Source organism: Dermacentor albipictus, chromosome 3 (assembly GCF_038994185.2).
Source record: "Dermacentor albipictus isolate Rhodes 1998 colony chromosome 3, USDA_Dalb.pri_finalv2, whole genome shotgun sequence".
NCBI classification, from domain to species: domain Eukaryota; kingdom Metazoa; phylum Arthropoda; class Arachnida; order Ixodida; family Ixodidae; genus Dermacentor; species Dermacentor albipictus.
Window position 1 is genome coordinate 151,168,196 of NC_091823.1, and position 20,096 is coordinate 151,188,291.

Sequence of the window (20,096 nt, forward strand, 5' to 3'; positions counted from 1 at the left end):
AGGAAATATATGCACACAGAAGAATCAAAAGTTTGTGGAATGCCTAAGTGCTCATATTAAGGCTGTCGGGATTGATGCCATTATGATTCTATTAGGTGATAGGAATGTCCATATACAGGATCTAGATGGCTATACCAACAGCAATGATAAGTCAATGCTAGATCTTTGTGAGCAACATAGCCTCAACATCGTGAATACAGGTCCTAAGTGTGAAGGGTGGATTACGTGGGAAGTGTGAAACCGGCAATCGATCGTTGATTACTGTCGGATGGCAGAAGGAATACATGATAAGTCTAGAGATATGGTCATTGGCGAAGAAGGGTATAGCAGCATAAAGGGTGACCATAAACGACAAATGCTGCGCCTGCAAAGCACTCTGGCCAAGTTATTCCACTGACAGTAATTTCGCTGCAGAGCTACAGAGAGAGGGCCGTGAAAACAGAGACTTGAGACCTAAATTATGCGTGGCTCAAAAAAGATCATTGTCAAAATTACGGCGATCGAAGAATTGCGCCATGGCCATTCGTGTTCTTCAAGCAATCTCACTGGGCGTGAACAGAGAAACTTAGGCGCGCCATGTACAGATCGCAACTGTCGCGAATTAGGCGTTTGTCGAAGGAGCATCATCGCTCACTTATTAATGGCAGCCAGTTTGTACACGTAGCAGTGCCTGTCAGACAATCGACAACGATGCTAAATACATCGCAGTTGATTCAGCTATCTTATAAGACATCTATATAATAGTGTTTGTGTCTTTTTGTACGCTAAACGAAGTCGCCTTTGTCATACTTTCAGACGTGGGTCCCTGAAGGACTTGTATTTAAGGGTGCGAGTACGTTAACGTAAACGCGATGATGAAAAAGATGACTCCCTGGCATCCTCTTTTTAACAAGGCGGTGACATAATGTCACCTAGCCAACTTGAGATAATCAGGGAATCTAACAGATTTATGAGTCTAGCATTTTGCCTACATTTCCTTACTCTTGCAAAGAGGTGTATTGTCGTTCAGAACGTTGTGGAACGCTTGGTAAAGGCACTGCAAGGGCTGTCCGTAGCACGGGGCTCGCTGGAGATTACGACACGGTCCTTCCTCTTCCTCGTCAGTCGGCACATACAGAGGCGCGCGTCTGCTTCATTACAATGCCCCGGGCGCGGAGAAGATGAGTGGGTCGTAACACGGTTTCAGGCGGCTGACATTTACTGTTTCTCGTCCACGACAATGCCGGTCTGGTGACACTGTGAGCGGCTGGACGATGTAGTTGACTGGTGAAGTGTCCTCGATGATATGGTACGGACCGTGATAACGCGCCAGGAGTTTAGAAGAAAGGCCAGGAACGTGGGCTAGTACCCAAAGCCACACAAACGACCCAGGAGCAAAGTGGTGCGGTAGTTGATGAGCACGGTCATGTCTTCTCTTTTGACATGCTCGTGTTTCCCTAGTTAGGGCGCGTGCCAGCTGAGGGAAATCTTCAGCATATTTCGCGACTTCGGAACGTGGAGTATACTCTCCAGCGTCAGGTTGGTACGGCAGTAGGGTATCCTATGGACACACAAGGAAAAAGGAGAAAAGCCGAAGGTCGCTTGCGTCGTGGTGTTGTATGTGAACGTAACGAAAGCGCGTACATGTCGCCAAAAGTGTGATTGAAGCGCTCGCTCAAACCATTGGTTTGGGGATGGTATGCGGTCAATTTGCGGTGAATTAACCTGCACTCAGCGAGGAAGGATTGGACGCCCTCCGACAGGAAGATACGGTCTCTATCAGTGGCGCAGCCAGAAATTTTGTTCGGGGGGGGGGGCTACGCCACTGGCCCAATATATATATATATATATATATATATATATATATATAGCTGCACGTTGCAGCTCAACCTCCTCAAGCGGAAGCTTTAGCTCGTGTGCTCCTCTTTAAGTACATGTAGAAGGGGAATTCGTTTTTCCCTGCAACCACTTCACCAAATTTGAGGAGGTTTGTTGCATTTAAAAGAAAAAGTTTAATTCTAGTGACTACTGGTTTCGAATCTTTCATTTAGGTGGTCAATTATTCATTAAAAATTGTCCAAAATTGAAAATCTTCAGAAAACGAAACTATCATGTTTAAAACTCCGTGACTCAACAATGAAAAATGATATCACAATTCTGTGAATTGGATCTAATAGTACATCTACAGCGGACAATATAGAAATGCTACACATGAATCTCAAAAAAATTTAGTATTGTGGAAATACGGCTTTTGCAGAACAACTGTGCACAACCTAACCAATTCACGTAAGACACAAATTGACATAACAAACTTGTCCGCTTTGACTGTTATAATAAATGCCGTTTACAGAACCACAATATCTGTTCTTCATGCATAGCTATTAGTTTGTAAACGTCGTGCTTCTATTTTTTCAAACTTTCGAATTTTTCAAAATATTTTAAACAAAATTCAGGCCCTAAATCGAAGTTATGTTTCCAACAGACACTAGGATTTCACTTTCTCTCTCAAATGCAACCATTTTCAATAAAAGCGATTAGCAGGATTATCTCAGAAAAGCGTTTCTGCGTTTTACAAGTATTTGAATAGGCCGCGTCGGATTGGGCCCGAGCTAAAGCTTCCTCTTAAACAATTTATCCTGGGATCAAATACATGAATAAAACTGCATTGTCATTGCCAAAGATGCTGCAAACGAATTCTTGAAAGCTATGCATTGTAAATGCAAGTAAAATATGTATTTTTTTATAAAATATTATACTCGTATGTGCCAAAAATTGTGCCCAACATAACTGACGTCAATGCTTCCATGTTTTTGTCTATTTATTAAGTAAAGAAAATATCACACGAACTTTAGAACTATATCAGTTCGAAACCAGGAAAACAATGCATGCCGCTGATATGAAAAATTAAAAAGCGATGAACTGAACATGTTGAGGACAAATATGTTAATGAAACTTTGTCATTCAAGAACCGTGCTTACATTCTTGTATATATGCAATGGCCAGTGAAAAATCTCAGTGACGCTGTCATTTGTTCCAATGTATTACGCAGGAGTAGCTGTCCCTTGTCGTGTATCGTGAGTAATTGCACCGAAGTTATAGTCGCGACAGAGAGCACGTATAAAAAGCAGGAGTTCTGCAAGATATATGAGAGCAAGTCAAATGAATGAGCCAACAACGGGGTACTTTATTTAAAAGTAGTCTTCATGAGAATTTAGACATTTGTAATATTGACTAGCGAGTTGCGTGATTCCCGTCTTATAAAACTCCTTGGTTTGCTGTTTCAAAAAGTCTGTATCTGGTTCCCTTGAGCTGTTTTTTCGGTTGCCCCAAAATGTAGAAGTCGCAAGTTGACAGGTCTGAGCTCTATGGCGGATGTTGCAGCGTTTCCCACTTGAACTTTGCCAGTTTTGTATTAACCACATAAGTGACGTGGGGACAGGCATTGTCGTGGAACAAGATGACCCCATTCGTCAATATTCCGCGTTGTTCGTTCTTGATTGCGACACGTTGCCATTCGGGCGTTTCACAATATCGGAAACAATTGATAGCCTCTCAAAATTTAGCAAATTCTATCAGTAATGGACCCTGTCGATCGAAAAAAAAAGTCAACACTTTTCCAGCGGAAATGATGGCCTTTACGTTCTTTGGGCGTGGTAAATTCGAATGTTTCCACTGTAAGCTTTGCCCTCGTATTTCAGGCTCGTAATAGTGGCACCATGGTTCGTCCCCGATCACAGTTGCAAACAAGAAGTCATCCTCATTGTGATACCCGATCAGATGAGTCAAGGCAGCGCGAAACTTCTCCGTCTTCTCGCGATGGATCAAAATCTTGGGGATCCATTGCGCAGCAAAGAGCCGATAACCGAGAAGCTCATGAATTATGGCGTGAGCCGAAGCGTGACTGATGTTCAGACGGTCTGCCAGTTCATCGATGCTTATCCTCCATTCTTGTTTCAGCAGGTCATGAACCTTTGAAATTGTGTGTGTGTGGAGGGGGGGGGGGGAAGGGGGGTGATTGCACGATGGTTTTGGCCCGGACTCGGAATGCCTTTGCAACGTCCTTTGAACCGTTTGCTCCAACGCTTCACAGTGGTCAATGAAATGAACTGTTCAACGTACACGGCAGTCATATGGTGATTAATTTCTGTTTTGGAAACACCTTCAGCTGTCAAAAACTTCGGGGAACCGAGCTGTTCAACTTTTGAAGTGTCCATTATGTGACGCAACCATATTCAACCCAGTGTATGAGAGCATTAAAGAACCTTTATCTACACAGCTGCGTGTCACTTTTGTAAATGAGACATGCCGTTCTCCTACGCGCATGCCTCACAGATAATGAACCGAACCATTATTGCGCGGTTAGGGTAGGCTCACTTTCATTTGACTCGCCCTCGTACATTAGAAATGCAAAGATACAATGGGATATACAAATGCGAAAATACGGCTTGATAAAGGACAAAAAGTGTCACTGTAAACAAAGTTCACTGCATGAATACACAAAACCTCGCAACAAGATATTTAGGTATACGTATAAGTCTCCAATCAGTCTATGTATGTAAGAACAAGTAACTGTATATAATGCGTCAAAAAAGGAAAATAAACATGTTGCACAATCGCGGTCATAGCTCAAATTTCTTTCAATAAATTCGCGAAGCATTGTAAACAAAGTAACAGATTTAGAATACTTACTTATTACATACAGTCCCCATATTATGGTCATAACAGAGACATGGCTGAATAGTGTCATAACGGATAACTGCATTGTACCGCCGGGATACAAGATTTTTCGAAGGGATAGGGACACTCGAGGTGGTGGCGTGGCAGTGATAACTAAAAGCACAATGGTGGCAATAAACGTGGATTGCAATTTACCAGAAACAGTGTGGTGCAAGGTGAATTACGCCAACATTACGTATCTTATTGGGGCCGTCTACAGACCGCCCAGCACTCCACCCGAGTTTCTAGAGGACTTAAATATGTTTTTGTGCGATCATGTAAATGGAAACACAAGACTAATAATGGCTGGAGACCAACTTACCGCATATTAACTGGGAAAGTTTTTCAACTGGTCATGTAGAAACCCGTAGCGCTGACATGCTATTAGAACTAATGTTTTCTCATAATCTCACACAAATTGTAAAAGACTACACAAGAATCACCCCTTCGTCACAGTCATTGTTAGACTTGGTTTTCATATCAAGTAAAGTGGCCGATTACGTCGTATCAGTTGAGGACGGTATATCGGACCACCAAATGGTTGTGGTTGACGTGTTCTGTGACATCAGCATTGGAGCAAAGCGTCACGTTCATGCACATGTTAAAGACTACGGTCGTGCTGATGATACGACTATCATTGACTTTTTTGAAACGTCGTTTAGCGAATTTGAGATGATATCAAGGCTTGAGTCGGTTGAACAGCTTTGGAACCGTTTTAAGAAAATTGTGCAGTACTGTTTAGATAACTTCGTACCTACTCGCACTAAAAAAAAACAAAACGAAGAAACCCATGGATAAGCCGAAAAATAATTCAGATGAAGCGCAGAATAAAAAGATTGCACAAAAATAAAAGGTTCCCGATGGAGATATCGCGTGCAAAAGAAAACTTGAAGGCAGAGATGGCGCAGTCTAAAAAAACATTTTTTTAATAACACCCTCACTAACTTTCTGAAGAGCTCTCCACGAAAGTTCTGGCTGTTTTTTAAGGAAACGAATGAAGGAATTGAACAGATTGTAGAAAGAACGGAAGTAATTACGGAAAAGCCCGATATCGCTGACAGGTTCAATCGATATTTCCAGTCAGTGTTCTGTACGGACCAGGATGACAACAAAGAATATGAATCGGCTCCTACATTACCACTTCAAGTAGGTAATATTACTATTAACCGAGAAGGCATATTTGATCAGCTGCTCCTTCTGGACACGAAAAAGTCATGTGGGCCTGACGGTATACCGAATGAATTTCTGCGACGATTCGCGGAGTGGTTGTCGTATTACCTAGTAATTATATTTCAGAAGTCTTTAAAATGCCACTCGCTACCTCAAGATTGGCGTAGAGCAATTGTGGTCCCAATTTTCAAGGGTGGAAAGAGAACAATGTTGAGCAATTATAGGCCTGTGTCACTCACATCGGTGTGTTGTAAAATATTTGAACATATAGTGGCAAAATACATCAGACAATTTCTGGAACAAAATGACTTATTATGTCCGTTTCAGCATGGATTCCGCAGTGGCCTTTCAACTGTAACGCAGTTGATCGAAACGATTCATGATTTCTGTGTTGCTATAGATGCCTGTGTACAAGTCGATGTTATATGCATAGATTTTGCGAATGCTTTTGACAAAGTTTCACACCGTAAATTGCTCTTCAAGCTTCGAAATGTCGGTCTTAGTGCGGATGTTCTCGATTGGATAGGAGCGTATTTAACTGATCGCCAACAAGCAGTCAGGGTGGCAGATACCATTTCAGGAAATCGTGAGGTGTATTCGGGCGTGCCGCAGGGTTCCGTATTAGGGCCACTACTTTTTCTGCTATACATTGATGATATCTCAGCGGTTGTCCAATCACCTGTAAAAATTAAGCTTTTCGCATTTCGCAGATGACTGCCTAATTTATTGTCCGGTAACATGCAGGGAAGATAAATTTAAACTCAACCAGTGCCTTCAAAACTTAAGCTCATGGTGTCAAAAGTGAGGTATGGAAATTAATTTAAAAAAAACCACTTACACACATATAACAAAAAGAAAGGAAGTGATCTCGTTCACATATAACATTGCTGATAATATACTGGTAAAAGTATGTAGCTTCAAATATTTGGGTATAACCATAACAGATAAAATGAACTGGCGTCCTCATGTTGAAAATATTTGTCAATCAACATACAGGAAGTTGCGCTACTTGCAAAGGAAATTACGCCAGGCGACGAAAGAAGTCAAGTTGATTGTATACAAGACATATATCCGTCCGAGCCTAGAATACGCTGGAGCTGTGTGGAGCCCCCATCAAAAGGTTTTAAAACATAAACTAGAAAGAATTCAGAGAATGTCAGTTCGCTTTATCTGCTCTAAATATCGACGACGTGACTCGGTAACTGAAATGTTAAAAATATGTAACTTGGAACCACTGGAATCAAGAAGGCAGAAGCAGCGATTGAAATTGCTTTTTCAAATATTACATGCAGATGTGAAAATAAACAAGGATGATTATCTGACGCTCTTTCACAAAAGGTTACCACGAAGAACACGCTGTATTTTCGTGCAACCAATAGTAGCTCGAACAGACTTATTCCGCTTTTCTTTCTTTCCAGACGCTATTAAAATGTGGAATGAATTACCGAATTAGGTGGTACAAAAAAATGCTATGAGTGATTTTGAGGTTGGCCTTGATAAGTATTTCGCTCACACTGTATAGCTGATATTTGTTCCTTGCATGTAGCTGTGCGTGTTTTTTTTTCTACAAATGTTCTATTTATACAAATGTTCTCCTACAAATCTCCAATGTTTGTTCTATGTTCTATGTACAATGCAATTACTGACCCTCCCTGTAACGACCCTCAAGTGAAGGTTAACAGTATGACTAAATAAATCAATAAATAAATAGATTCACAGAATCCTAGATTCCGCACCCATTCCATCCACTCCCCCCGATGTATTGCGCGCGACGGAAGGCGGCGCACTTGCTCCCCGCTTTTCTCCTTTGCGCACACAAGACTGAGCCACCATCGTCGGCTCACCCATTCCCCCTCCCCTCCTACGCTTTCACTCGCACATACAGCATGCAGCGCGTGGTCACGATGTTATCACCCTTGGACTTTATACGAAACATGAGGGCGACGGCGACGGCATGAATGCGCCTGGAGTGTCCATATAATTGCTTTCGCAATAATATAATAAACGGATCCGGCAACTGAAGCGTCCCGTCGCCCATTACTTTCCGCAAAACAAGTATCAACATCGAACTTTCACCATGCGACAATTCGCTGCGCCGCAATAATGTATTTTTTTCTGTGAGGCGGAGGCACCGAAATGAAAAAAAAAAACGCATAGGAAAGTATGTTGGCCAGAAAATGCCTACTTCGGGCACCTAATGGGGCTCCGGAAGGAATAACAAAGAAAACATGAGACGCTTGGTCCACTGATAACCATACCCATACTGCTCAGTATCCTACAGCGGCGAAACAAGACTTTCCGGAAAGGTTACGCTCAAGGAATGCGGTGCAATCCTTCGAGTCACCACAGTGATGGCGGCGAGCCACCATTTTTTTTTTCTCGTCTGCTAGCCAGAAGGCGTCCAAAACTCTGTCAGGTGAAAATCCACTCGGCCAGAGCAAACCGAACGCGCACCGAAGTGCATCGCACGGTGGTCGGGGCCATACGAGAAAAACGTATGCGCTCTGGCTGGCTCTGGCAGCCCGCGGGTAGGGTAGTGAGAACAAGGAAAAAATATTGAAGAGGCTCAATGTGTCCTTGCGTATAAAAGGCAAAGTAGGAAAAATAAATAAGAACGTAGTCACTTTGGCTGGCTTTAGTGTCTTGACATGGATGTTCTGGCGTAGGTTAAAAAAATGTTAATATTTTTTTATGTGACATGACGGCACAAATGAACTACCCCAACGCTTCGTCTCATTGGACCTCGCTGCCTGCTTTGTCAACTCGTCTGCTAGTGTGTTGATTTGGCTTGTCTCGTATGTTTCGATGTAAGACTTTAGGAAAGTCAATAGACATTTGGCGTCATATGTTTATAACAACATTAAACCCACAAAGTTCCGCAATTGAAAATCTAAAGCACAACTTTGGAAATGTCAATGCACCTTCACATCAAGAGCTTATGAGATTTATACCCATAAAGTTTCGCACTTGATATCCATGCGCTCCATAGATTCCGTGGCCTCAGTGAGATGCCGCGGCGAGCCCGCTCACCATCAAAGCGCCCTTGAAACTTTGTGCTCGGATGGGGCTGCTTGGCGTTATGTGACTCCCGGTGTATGGGCGTTGCCACGATGTCCAGCCCGAGTTTGCAATCTTCGCGGTTAAATGTCTTTTCGAGCGTCAAAAAGACATTCTAGACAAAATCCAGAGTGATTTCCGGCGCTGGTGGTCGCTTTGGTCGGCGGTGCATGGACTGCACGAAACAATTTCGGGGGGGGGCTGAAGCCAGATAAGACCCCCCCCCCCGGCTACGCCCCTGGTCTCTATCATTCAGTAGTTCTCGGGGAGCACCGTGGTGAAGAACGAAATTGCGAAGGATGAAAAAGCCAACGTCATGGACGGTCGCTGCTGGCAGAGCTGCAGTCTCAGCGTAGCGCGTATGTTGGTCTAGGCCGTTAATAATCCACCGATTTCCACACCCGCTACATGGAAGCGGGCAGTAGAGGTCGATGCCGACGCGGTCGAACGGACGAGACGGACACGGTAGCGGCTGCAAAGATCCTGTTAAACGCTGGGTAGGTGTCTTGCCGTGATGGCATGTAGTACAAGAGTGAATGTACATTTACACAAAGTTATACACGCCTCGCAAATAATAGCGCTGACGCAACATTGTGTGTGTTTGATGACGCCGGCATGAGCGCTTAGGGGGTCTGCGTGAAAAGACGCGCAGATATCAGAGTGCATATGACGAGGTATAACAGCGAGCCATTTCCGACCGTCGGGCATGTAGTTGCGGCGATATAGAATGTTGTCCCGCGCGGAAAACTAGGTTGCTTGGTGACGCAGTGCTCGTGTCGAAGGGACGTCAGACGGCGCGGCAAGGTAGTCAAGTAACAATGCAAGTGTGGGGTCCTAGCGCTGCTCTATGAGCATGTAAGTGATGGTCAACGGTGAGAGTGGACGAGGAAAGTGACAAAGACGCCAAATCTGGCGTCAGTGGGGAGCGAGAGAGCGCGTCAGCGTCGGAGTGCTTGCGACCGGAGCGGTACATGACGCGGATGTCGCACTTTTGCGAGTGAAGCGCCCAACGTCCCAAGCGTCCCGATGGATCTTTCAAGGAAGAAAGCCAACAAGAAGGCATGGTGGTAAGTAAATACTGCGAAAGAACGGCCGGAAAGGTATGGGCGAAACTTGCTTAGCGTCCATATGATCGCTAGGCACTCCTTTTCTGTGACGCCGTAATTTATTTCTGCTTTCTTTAGAGTACGGCTCGCACAAGCGACGACGTATTCATCATAGCCAGCCTTCTGTTGCGCTAAGACCGCGCCAAGACCTATTCCGCTGGCGTCAGCATGAACTTCCGTGGGAGCATCATGATCGTAGAGGTGAAGAATCGGTGGTGAGGTCAACAAGTGGCACAACTGCTGAAATGCAGCATCAGCTTTAGGTGACCACGCTGCTATGTCGTTGCCGGCAGAAAATAAACTTGTCAAGGGCGCCATGATGGATGAGCAATTGCGTACGAAGCGACGAAAGTAGGAACATAAGCCAAGAAAACTTCTCAGGGTTTTAATAGAGGTGGACTTTTGCAAGCCTGCAACGGCGCAGAGTTTGTCTGGGTCCGGGAGGACGCCGTCTTTTTAGATAACGTGAATCAAGGTGGTTAGCTTGCTCGAGCAAAACAGCACTTTTTGAGGTTAAGCTGTATGCCGGCATATGCCAGACAGGTCAGAATATCATGCAGGCGAGCGAGGTGTGTCGGAAAATTGGTTGAGGGGACGATGAAGTCGTCGAGGTAACATAAACAGGTCTTCCATTTGTGGTCGCGAAGGATGGTGTCGATCACACGCTCAAAAGTAGCAGGTGCGTGGCACAGCCCGAAGGGCATGACGTTAAACTCGTAGAGGCCATCGGGTGTAACGAATGCGGTTTTTGGACGGTCAGGTTAGGCCATTGGTACTTGCCAGTACCCGGTGCGCAGATCCAAGGAACTGAAATATTTTGCGCCTTGTAAACAGTCGAGAGCGTGATCGATCTGAGGCAGTGGATAAACATATTTTCTCGTTATCTTGTTTAGGCCTCTGTAGTCGACACAAAAGCGAATGGAGCCATCTTTTTTCTTACCAATACGACAGGTGAAGACCAAGGACTTTGACCAGGACTTGGTCTTTTACTTTACAAGGACTTTTACGTTTGAGCATGTCGTCCACTTGCTCTGAGATGATTCGGCTCTCTTCATCGGAGACACGATACGGGCGCTGTCACAAGGGGGAGTGGGAACCGGTGTCGAAGGTCTGAGAAATACGAGTGGCACTGCCCAATGACGTCTGATGACAGCCGAAAGACGAGAGAAAGAAACTTGTGAAAGAGAGCGAGAAGTTGGCGGCGATGAGATGGAGAAGAGCAGGGTCGATGGCGTTGTCAAAACCCACTCAAGGTGACGAGTCTGAGACCGAAGCGATGGCGTCAACGTGACGGAGGGAGTCGGTAGGAACATCGAGGTCGTCAACGCAGTCGACCGTCTGGAAGTATACTACGGTCTGTCCACGCAGTAGGCTGATCGGGTACTGGTAGTACTTGGTGACCAGAATCACAGTTGACCCAGATGTTATAGTAAACACTGCAAACGGAAGAACAATGCCTTTGCGGTGAGCCAACAAATCGGACGGCGTGAACACTACAGTCGCGTCAGATGAGGCATCGAACGACAGGACAACACCCATGGACGACTCAGGGTGTATGGTTGTGTCGGCATCAACAGCGAGTTTGTCGGTGAAGTGATGAGAGCTGGTCAGCAGTGATTACCACAGTGGTAAAAGCGACACTTCTGTACGCGAACAGTCAATGACAGCATGATGACGTGACAGAAAATCCCAACCAAAGATGAGGTCGTGAGAGCATGATGGTAGCACAAAACACTGGATTATGTAGAGCACGTCGCTGATGGCCACACGGGCCGTGCATACAGCTGAAGATTGAATTCTCTGCGCGCTGGGAGTAGCGAGCACCAGGCCAGAGGGAGCTGTAGTTACTTTTCGTAATTTACGACAAAGGTTCTCGTGAATGGCGGAAACGGCTGCTCCGGTGTCGACAAGTTCCACTTCGGGTGCTCCCTCTAGAAAAACGGTATTAACATTTCGCGGCGAAAAATGAGGTCTTCAAAACGTCGATGTATTTGCAGTTCTTGCCTCGGAAACTCCACCAGTCAGTTTCCCTTTTCAGTGGGAGCTCGACAACGCAGGGGCGAAATCGAACGCCGACGAGGGGCTATATTTTTTATATAAAACCTTGATGTCTACCTAATACCAATAACGATGCCGGTAATAGATGCGCACGTATTAATCACCGTCCTGCTTTTTTTTCGCTACCACTGCTAAAACGTCTCCTAATCTACAGGCCTAATAGGTTGCTGCTATCCTTCGCTTTCCATCACAGCGCTGCACAAAAGCGGACGCGGCAATGAGACTCGCTGAGTGAATTCTTTCGTAGTCCATAACTATGTGCAGAGTAGTTTCAGGATTTTTGGTGCAGTATACGCATGCCTCATCCTATATTTGCTGTTGTACATTTTTTATCCGAGGCTAAAAGCTCGGGCCTCAAAATAGCAATGCACTGCACAGTGCGGTTTCGTACTGATTTTGCGAATTTCTTTATTAACATACTTGCACATTTGTATTATGCTTCTTTCCCATCCTTTGCATCCAATTCACTGTCTCTGCTTCTATTGCTTTATTACTGATGATTGGTGCTAGCATATTTACATTTACAAATAGATTTACGGCTACTAGGTTTCCAAATTCTTGACGACTTCCTTCATCCTCTGTCCACGCGTTTCAGGTACAAGTATTTGTGCCCTTTTGCTTTTGTCCGTGCCTCCGAGTCTATATTGAAAACTAAGTCTGGTGTGTGCTTCTCTGACTTCAAAACAAGCCCGTCTCTTGTCACCCGGCACTGCCTGATTTGTGGTTTTACTTTGGGTTCTCAAAGCCAACAGGCCTACCGATGTTTGGTTATTGTCGAAACCCGAAAAGATTGCTTCTTCAAAGCAACGACTAGCATTTTCAAGTGCTAGCACTTGCACTTTACTGCTTTCCTAATTCCTCACACCACCTCATATTTATTGGTGTGCAAAAGTCCTCTATATTTAATTACTGTTCATTCCGCTTCCCCTTCGTTTTTATATTCTCGTGGTACATGCTTGATTACGTTGGTCTTTGGTTTAGGTATACATCAAGTATTTATTTACTAGAGTATGAATACAACTTGCCAATGAATTGATAGCAAGCTATTACTCGCCCCTTCAGTAAGTGCCACAATTCCCGATTTCTAGACGGTAAGCTTGAGCCCTAGCTTTGTCCCTGCATTTCCACAAATTCGCCAGTTTCCAAAAATGCCTTGTATTATCCGCTAGTGCAACTATGCCGCCCCCATATATTTGCCTGAGGACTTCCTGTTACGCCCATTAGGGATGTGAGGCAATCCGAACCTACTATACTGATTTCGAAACGTCTTTCTCTGCCTTCAGCATCATACGCTTTCTCGTAATCAATGAAAGCTATATATAATGGTTGGTTATATTCAGCACATTTCTCTATCATATGATTGATAGTGTGAATATTGTATACTGTTTAGTAGCCTCTACGGAATCCTGCCTGGTCCTTAGGTTGACAGAAGTCTAAGGTGCTCCTGATTCTATTTGCGATTACTTTTGTAAATACTTTGTAGGCGACGGATAGTCAGCTGATCGATCAATAATTTTTCAAGCCTTTGTCGTCCCCTTTTTTATGGATTAGGATTATGTTAGCGTCCTTCCAAGATTCCGGTATGCTCGAGGTCATGAGGCATTGCGTATACAGGGTGGCCAGTTTTTATAGAATAAGCTGCCCACCATTCTTCACAAACTCTGCTGTTACGTGATCCTCCCCAGCTGGCTCCCCCTTTGCATTGCTCCCAAGGCTTTCTTTACTTCTTCCGGCGTTACTTGTGGGATTTAACATTCCTCTAGACTATTCTCTGTTCCATTATCGTCGTGCGTCCCGCTGGTACTGTATAAATCTCTATAGAACTCCTGAGACACTTGAACTGTCTCATTCATATTAGTAATGATATTGCCGGCTTTGTCTCTTAACGCATACATCTGATTCTTGCCTATTCCTATTTCTAGGCTTCCTCCGTTCCTGAGAGCATGTTCAATTCTATCCATATTATACTTCCTTATGTCAGCTGTCTTACTCTTGTTGATTAACTTGGAAAGTTCTGCCAGTTCTATTCAAGCTGTGCGATTAGAGGCTTTCATACATTGGCGTTTCCCTATCAGATCTTTCGTCTCCTGGGATAGCTTACTGGTATCCTGTCTAACGGAGTTACCACCGACTACTACTGCACAATCCTTAATGATGCCTATAAGATTGTCATTCAGTGCTTCAACACTAAGGTCCTCTTCCTGAGTTAAAGCAGAATATCTGTTCTGTAGCTTGATCCGGAAGTCCTCCATTTTCCCTCTTACCGCTAGCTCATTGATCGGCTTGTTATGTACCAGTTTCATTCGTTCCCTCCACAAGTCTAGGCTAATTCGAGTTCTTACCCTCCCATGGCCAGTGCAGTGCACCTTGCCGAGCACGTCCACATCTGGTATGATGTCAGGGTTAGCGCAGAGTATGAAACCTATTTCATCTCTAGTCTCGCCATTCGGGCTCCTCCACGTCCACTTTTGGCTGTCCCACTTATGGAAGAAGGTATTCATGATCCGCATATTATTCTGTTCTGCAAACTCTACTAATAACTCTCCCCTGCTATTCCTAGAGCATATGCCATATTTCCCCACTGACTTGTCTTCGGCCTACTTCTTGCCTACCCTAGCATTGAAGTCGCCCATTAGTATAGTGTATTTTGTTTTGACTGTACCCATCGCCGATTCCACGTCTTCATAGAACCTTTCGACTTCCTTGTCATCATGACTTGATGTAGGGGCTTAGACATGTACGACCTTCAATTTGTACCTCTTATTATATTTCACAAGATCTGCCACCTTCTATTTAATGCTTTAGAATTCTTGTATGTTACCAGCTATATCCTTATTACTCAGGAATCCGACTCCTAGTACTCGTCTCCCCGCTAAGCCGCGGTAGCACAGGATGTGCCCGCTTTTTAGCACTGTATATGCTTCTTTTTTCCTCCTAACTTCACTGAGCCTGATTATACCCAATTTAATGCCCTCTAATTCCTCCACTAGCACTCCTGGACTCAGCTCACTAGATAACGTTCTAGTGTTAAACGTTGCCATGTTCAGATTCCAATGGTGGCATCTGAGCCATACTGAGAACCATTGTATCGTAAACAACTTCTTTATAATATAACAAATTACGAATATAACAAACTGAACATAGTACCAAGAATCTTGTCTGTTCTACCTTATGAGCATGCTTTCAGTTGTAAGAAGCGTCCTATTAAAAGGAACTCTGATGAAGTCGCGGCGATGGTGAAAACGCAAGAAGTCCAGAATGTAGCGTGCCTTAAAAAAAGCAAACGACCTTGCATGCGATTGCGTGGCCCCTGTTGACGTTTTCCCTATCACAACGCCCTACTTCAGGCTGCGCTTTCATGGTCACTGCATTTTTATTATAATAACACAAAATTAGTATGATATTGATAGGACGCCTTGTTTATGCTTGTGGTCCCTGGCCAACAAATATTACATTTTATCGCCTAGGCGTGCCCGCGTGTATGAGAACATTCTCGATTTCTGTAACCGATTATTTCTGTTGTCTATGTTGTCTGCTTGCCTTGCATAATCAGACCGCATGCGTGAGGGGACCGGTTTTCTACATTCGGGAAGGCACGCGAGCACCGGCAATTGCATTGGAATCTTCCGCGAGTAATGTACGAATACCTGACGCTCTTGACCCACAGATTCTTTCGGCGAGCGCCAGCTGTGCCCGCCGCGATCGTTGCGCTTTGGGTGTAACTTGTTTTTCTGGGCACAGGCTCGCCCAGTGAATAGGTAGTTTCGTAACTAACAATGTTTCTTAGTGTCTGGTTATTCATTGTCTCTACAACGTGGCAGTATCTGTTCCATTTTTGAATAAATCTGCTCACCCATCTTTACTCGTTGCTTTTTCGCAGGACATGTGGTCCAGAACACTTTGAACGTGATCGCTAGGTACACAAGGAACCTCTTTATTCTGTTCGTCACTACTTGAAATGAAGCTTGCGTGGTTGCTCTGATTACTGCACATATTTGCATAGATCTCTGCTGCATTTACTATTTCATCAAAATTGCCGATGAGGTTACCTTGCTTATCTCTCATGGCTTACGTCTTCTTTTTGCTACGCAAAGTTTCTTTCTCGCTGAGTAATTGCTGCCCCCGTTTGTTAGGGCTTCAATACAATTCTGGATGTTCTAATTTAGAACATATCACTCGCTTTTTCTGTATCAACTTTAATGTTCCAGCGAAATCGATGTGATCTCTCGAGTTAGACACTGGAATTATTTGTAATTGTTTTATTAAGTCGTTTGTTACTTGGGATAGCTTTATATACTTAGCGTCCTGCCAGTGAAATTAACTACAACTTGTGAAATTAGTTTGCTTATGCTTTCATACGTTACCTCCTTTCTTATCCTAATCTTGCTTTCCTAAAGCCAATTCCATTGATTGTAAGCAAATTCCAATTCGGTTGTAATTTTATTTTCCCCTCAAGCTGACAGCAATCCTAGACATCACTAACCTATGATCACTTACCACTAGCCTGCCTAACAATTCTACAGCCTACAGTACGCTGCAGTTGGCAAAAAGCATAAAAGCTTTTTAATTTCTTCTTTGATTATTGCGCCGTTTCCAGGATTGCACTTTAGAAAAAAATGTATTAGTGATCCGGAATCGATTTGTTTCTGCGAGCATTAAACTTAATAGACAGTGTTTAATTGCGGGTTTGAACGAAGAACAATTTTTTTGCCGAGTTCAACCAATGATTTTTGAGCACCAATTTACCGGGCACCGACCAACCGAGAATACTTCAGAAATTCCAAAGAAAGCTGTTCTCGTCAAAATAGGCAAAAGGCTTGTGTAACGTTGCAGAACTGCAAGCTATTTTCCAGGGAAGCTATTTATATGCAGGAGCACAGCAAAGTGTGACTGCAGGCCAGCTGGTGAATTACGGTTTCGGGAAGTTAACGCAAGCAAAACACGACACTGGAAGAAAGGGACAGCACTGCTTCGCGTTGTCGCTTCTTTCAAGTCTCGTGTTTTGCTTGCGGGAACTTCCAAAAACCATACTCAGGACGTCCATTAGAAGTTTCGAGTGCCTGTAAATATTTCACATTCTTTAACACGTTACCCCTGGATTAGTGTACCGCTTGAAACCTTGTCGGCAGATAAGGCCTTTGTGCGCTTGTAAATGTTTTTAATTACAAAGTCAGCAATTACTCCTCAGATATTTTCCTTCGCCCAAACATTGATCATAGTGTCAACGCCCAATTCTGAGGACCTTGATATTAGTTGCGTTCATAGCTCTCCCAGCAGGGCACTGGCACAGATTCTGCGTTGGTCATAGACACATAAACTGCACTGAACCGCTTATATCTGCGATTTACTGCAAAGACTGTAATTAGCGCACACAAATTGCCCTTTGCCTACATGTTATCTCTAGCTTTGCCCAATCAATTATGTAGTCAAGATGCTCTTTTCTGCTTACGAAGGGCACTGGGTAGATTTAACAGAAACTTTGCATAAAGCCTAAAAAGACATCAACAAAAGTGACATTTTGGCAGGTTGGTTTAGCTTCATCTTGTCTAAGCAGCGCAACACAGACACGCACAAGCGGTAAACAATTGGCGGGAACATCTCAGCGCCAATTACATCACTTCCTTAGCGCTTGTATCGCGTAGCGCTGTTTACGCAACATGGAACAAAAAAAAAGGATTTAGCAATTACTTGGACACCTCTCTAATCAAGCCAGGATAGTGAAAGTTTTGCTAGAGGTTGGATTTAGCACACGCCGTATTTCGAAAGCACATATCAAGTAGTTGTCAGGCGGAGATTTTTCGGGAAAGTGGAAAGCCAGTAGCGGTACTATGATATTTTCGAAAACGTAATGAGTAGGAAATTGAGAAGACACCATGTGCAGTTACTAGTGCACAGAAATTTTTTAAATTTTTATCTACATTCGATCTTGATGGCCTTCGTAGGTCTTCCAGACCAGCGGTCTACATCTTTCGACGCTCATAAAGCTCACTCGTAACGTTTCGGATTGCTTATACACCTAATTAACTGTAACTGACGGAATTAAGCCCCTACCTTGGACATTGCGTACGTAGCACCGATTACGTGGCACTAATTTTTACTAGACACAAGCAGGGTGCCTCATTCAGTTCACAAATACACCAAGCTAACCTCAAGATGAAGGAGCATTATAGCGAGTGCTTAATATTTATATTTATTGCTCCTAAACAGGCCAGAAACGTGAAAAATGTAATGAAAGATTTTACTTAGGCTTAATTTACTTATAGTAAACATAAGATTCTGTATCGCAGAGTTCTCTCTAGGAATTGGCATACGTAGTTGAAAACGACCACTTGAGGCTTTAGAAAATTTGGAACTCAATTTTGTTCCTTATGCTGTATTGTATTCTCTGGCATTTTACTTCGCTCACCGATGTTACTTAGCAGTCAGAAAATTTCTGCTCACTATGAACTTATTCACACTGGCAGTCACGATAAATCTGCATTCTAATGTTCGCGGCCTTCGTAAAACTCGAATGTGATCTGGAGCGCTTGAAAATGAACTTTATTGCTCGGACAGTAAATAACTCACCTACTTTGACTTTTGCCTTAACCATTAGCCAATAACCTACGTCTTAGTTACATCAAATATAAATATCGCCTGAGCTAGAGTCCACTCGGTACATTGGCTAGAGTAGCGGGAATCCAGCATAGAGCGCCTTTTGAGCATTTGCTCTTCCTATCCACAGGCATTTAGCCTCATGCAAGAATTACCGATAGCCGTCCAGTCATGTTAGATAGACTTGATCTCGGTCCCATTTCTAGTTACGACAGTGCAACGGGCCACATCTTTCCACCACCAATGAAGCACATTCACAATGCTCCGGAACCGTTGAAGGCATAATTTATTGCACAGGCCGCAGTTCACTGCCATAACTACGACCGTGCCTAAACATTACCCGCATGGTGGCCGTTAGTCTCTTCAGATTTAAACAAGGTGGCCTTTCTATTTCACCGAGAACGCAGAACCGGAAAAACCAACTAAACCCATCTTTCAACGCGTGAAAATAGGTAACAATTCAGGGTTTAGAAATTATCTAAAACGCTCCTAATATGGACAGGAACTGGAATCATTTGCCAGACATTGTATTTAACATCTCTTCTATTGTTATCCAATTTAGGATGGTGTTTGAACGAGATATATAACAAACAGGGTTGTCTATAAACAGAATAATTTTAACGGCTCCTTGTTTACATTTATCGAGAGTGAAAATAAACTGAAGGCTCGTCTACTTAGTGCTACATCTGTACTTTGGCTGTGCTTCTATAATTATAACAATTTGACGCCCTGACCACCAAACTTAGAATTTTTTAGTGATTTGGCCCTCAAGTGGTCCTCATAGAGCCATACAGTGACAACACGATGTATCATACTGTAAAGCGTAAAACAATTTTTTTTTTTGTTTTGCGGGACTTGTTTGCAGTGCTCGGCGAGGACACCCGCTTTCCCTTCACTTGCACGTTCAACATCTTCCGCTATAAGAAAGGCGTGCTTCTCCCGGACGATGGCATCTGCGACCTCATACTTCTGGACTCCTTGTACCGAAATAATAAGTATACTTTTTTCAGAAAAAGTTACCGCGATGACTGGAACCAAGATGTAAAAGACTTCATTGATCTGAGACATTATTACAACATCACCAAGATCGGCTTGGGTTTCGATGCCTAGTAAGTGCATATACCGTATATATTTTACATTATTCGATATTTTAGATAGTTCTCTCTGGCTTTTATTCAGACCACCGCAAACATATATACATACATATATATATATATATATATATATATATATGTGTATATATATATATATATATATGTTCTGAGCATTATTTATACGCTTCATATTCTCACCTCTACATACTCATCATCGCCGTTGTGCGGCCTGGTGGCGGGGCTCTCGCTCCAGAGAATAAAGAGGAGACTGGCGGCCTAAACCTCGTCTCACATGTGCTGCAGTGTGTAGTCTGGTTTCTTG

At 43.7% G+C, this 20,096-nt stretch overlaps 1 protein-coding gene across 1 annotated transcript in view; it reads left to right on the forward strand.

The window, feature by feature from the left end:
* The window catches only part of LOC139057626 (putative uncharacterized protein DDB_G0282499), a 139,773-nt gene extending 120,106 nt beyond the window's left edge, over positions 1-19,667 (forward strand). The window contains exon 10 of the mRNA XM_070536178.1: positions 19,546-19,667. The gene's annotated coding sequence lies outside the window, so the exon portion shown is untranslated. The remainder of the gene's footprint in view (positions 1-19,545) is intronic.
* The last annotated feature ends 429 nt before the right edge of the window (positions 19,668-20,096 follow it).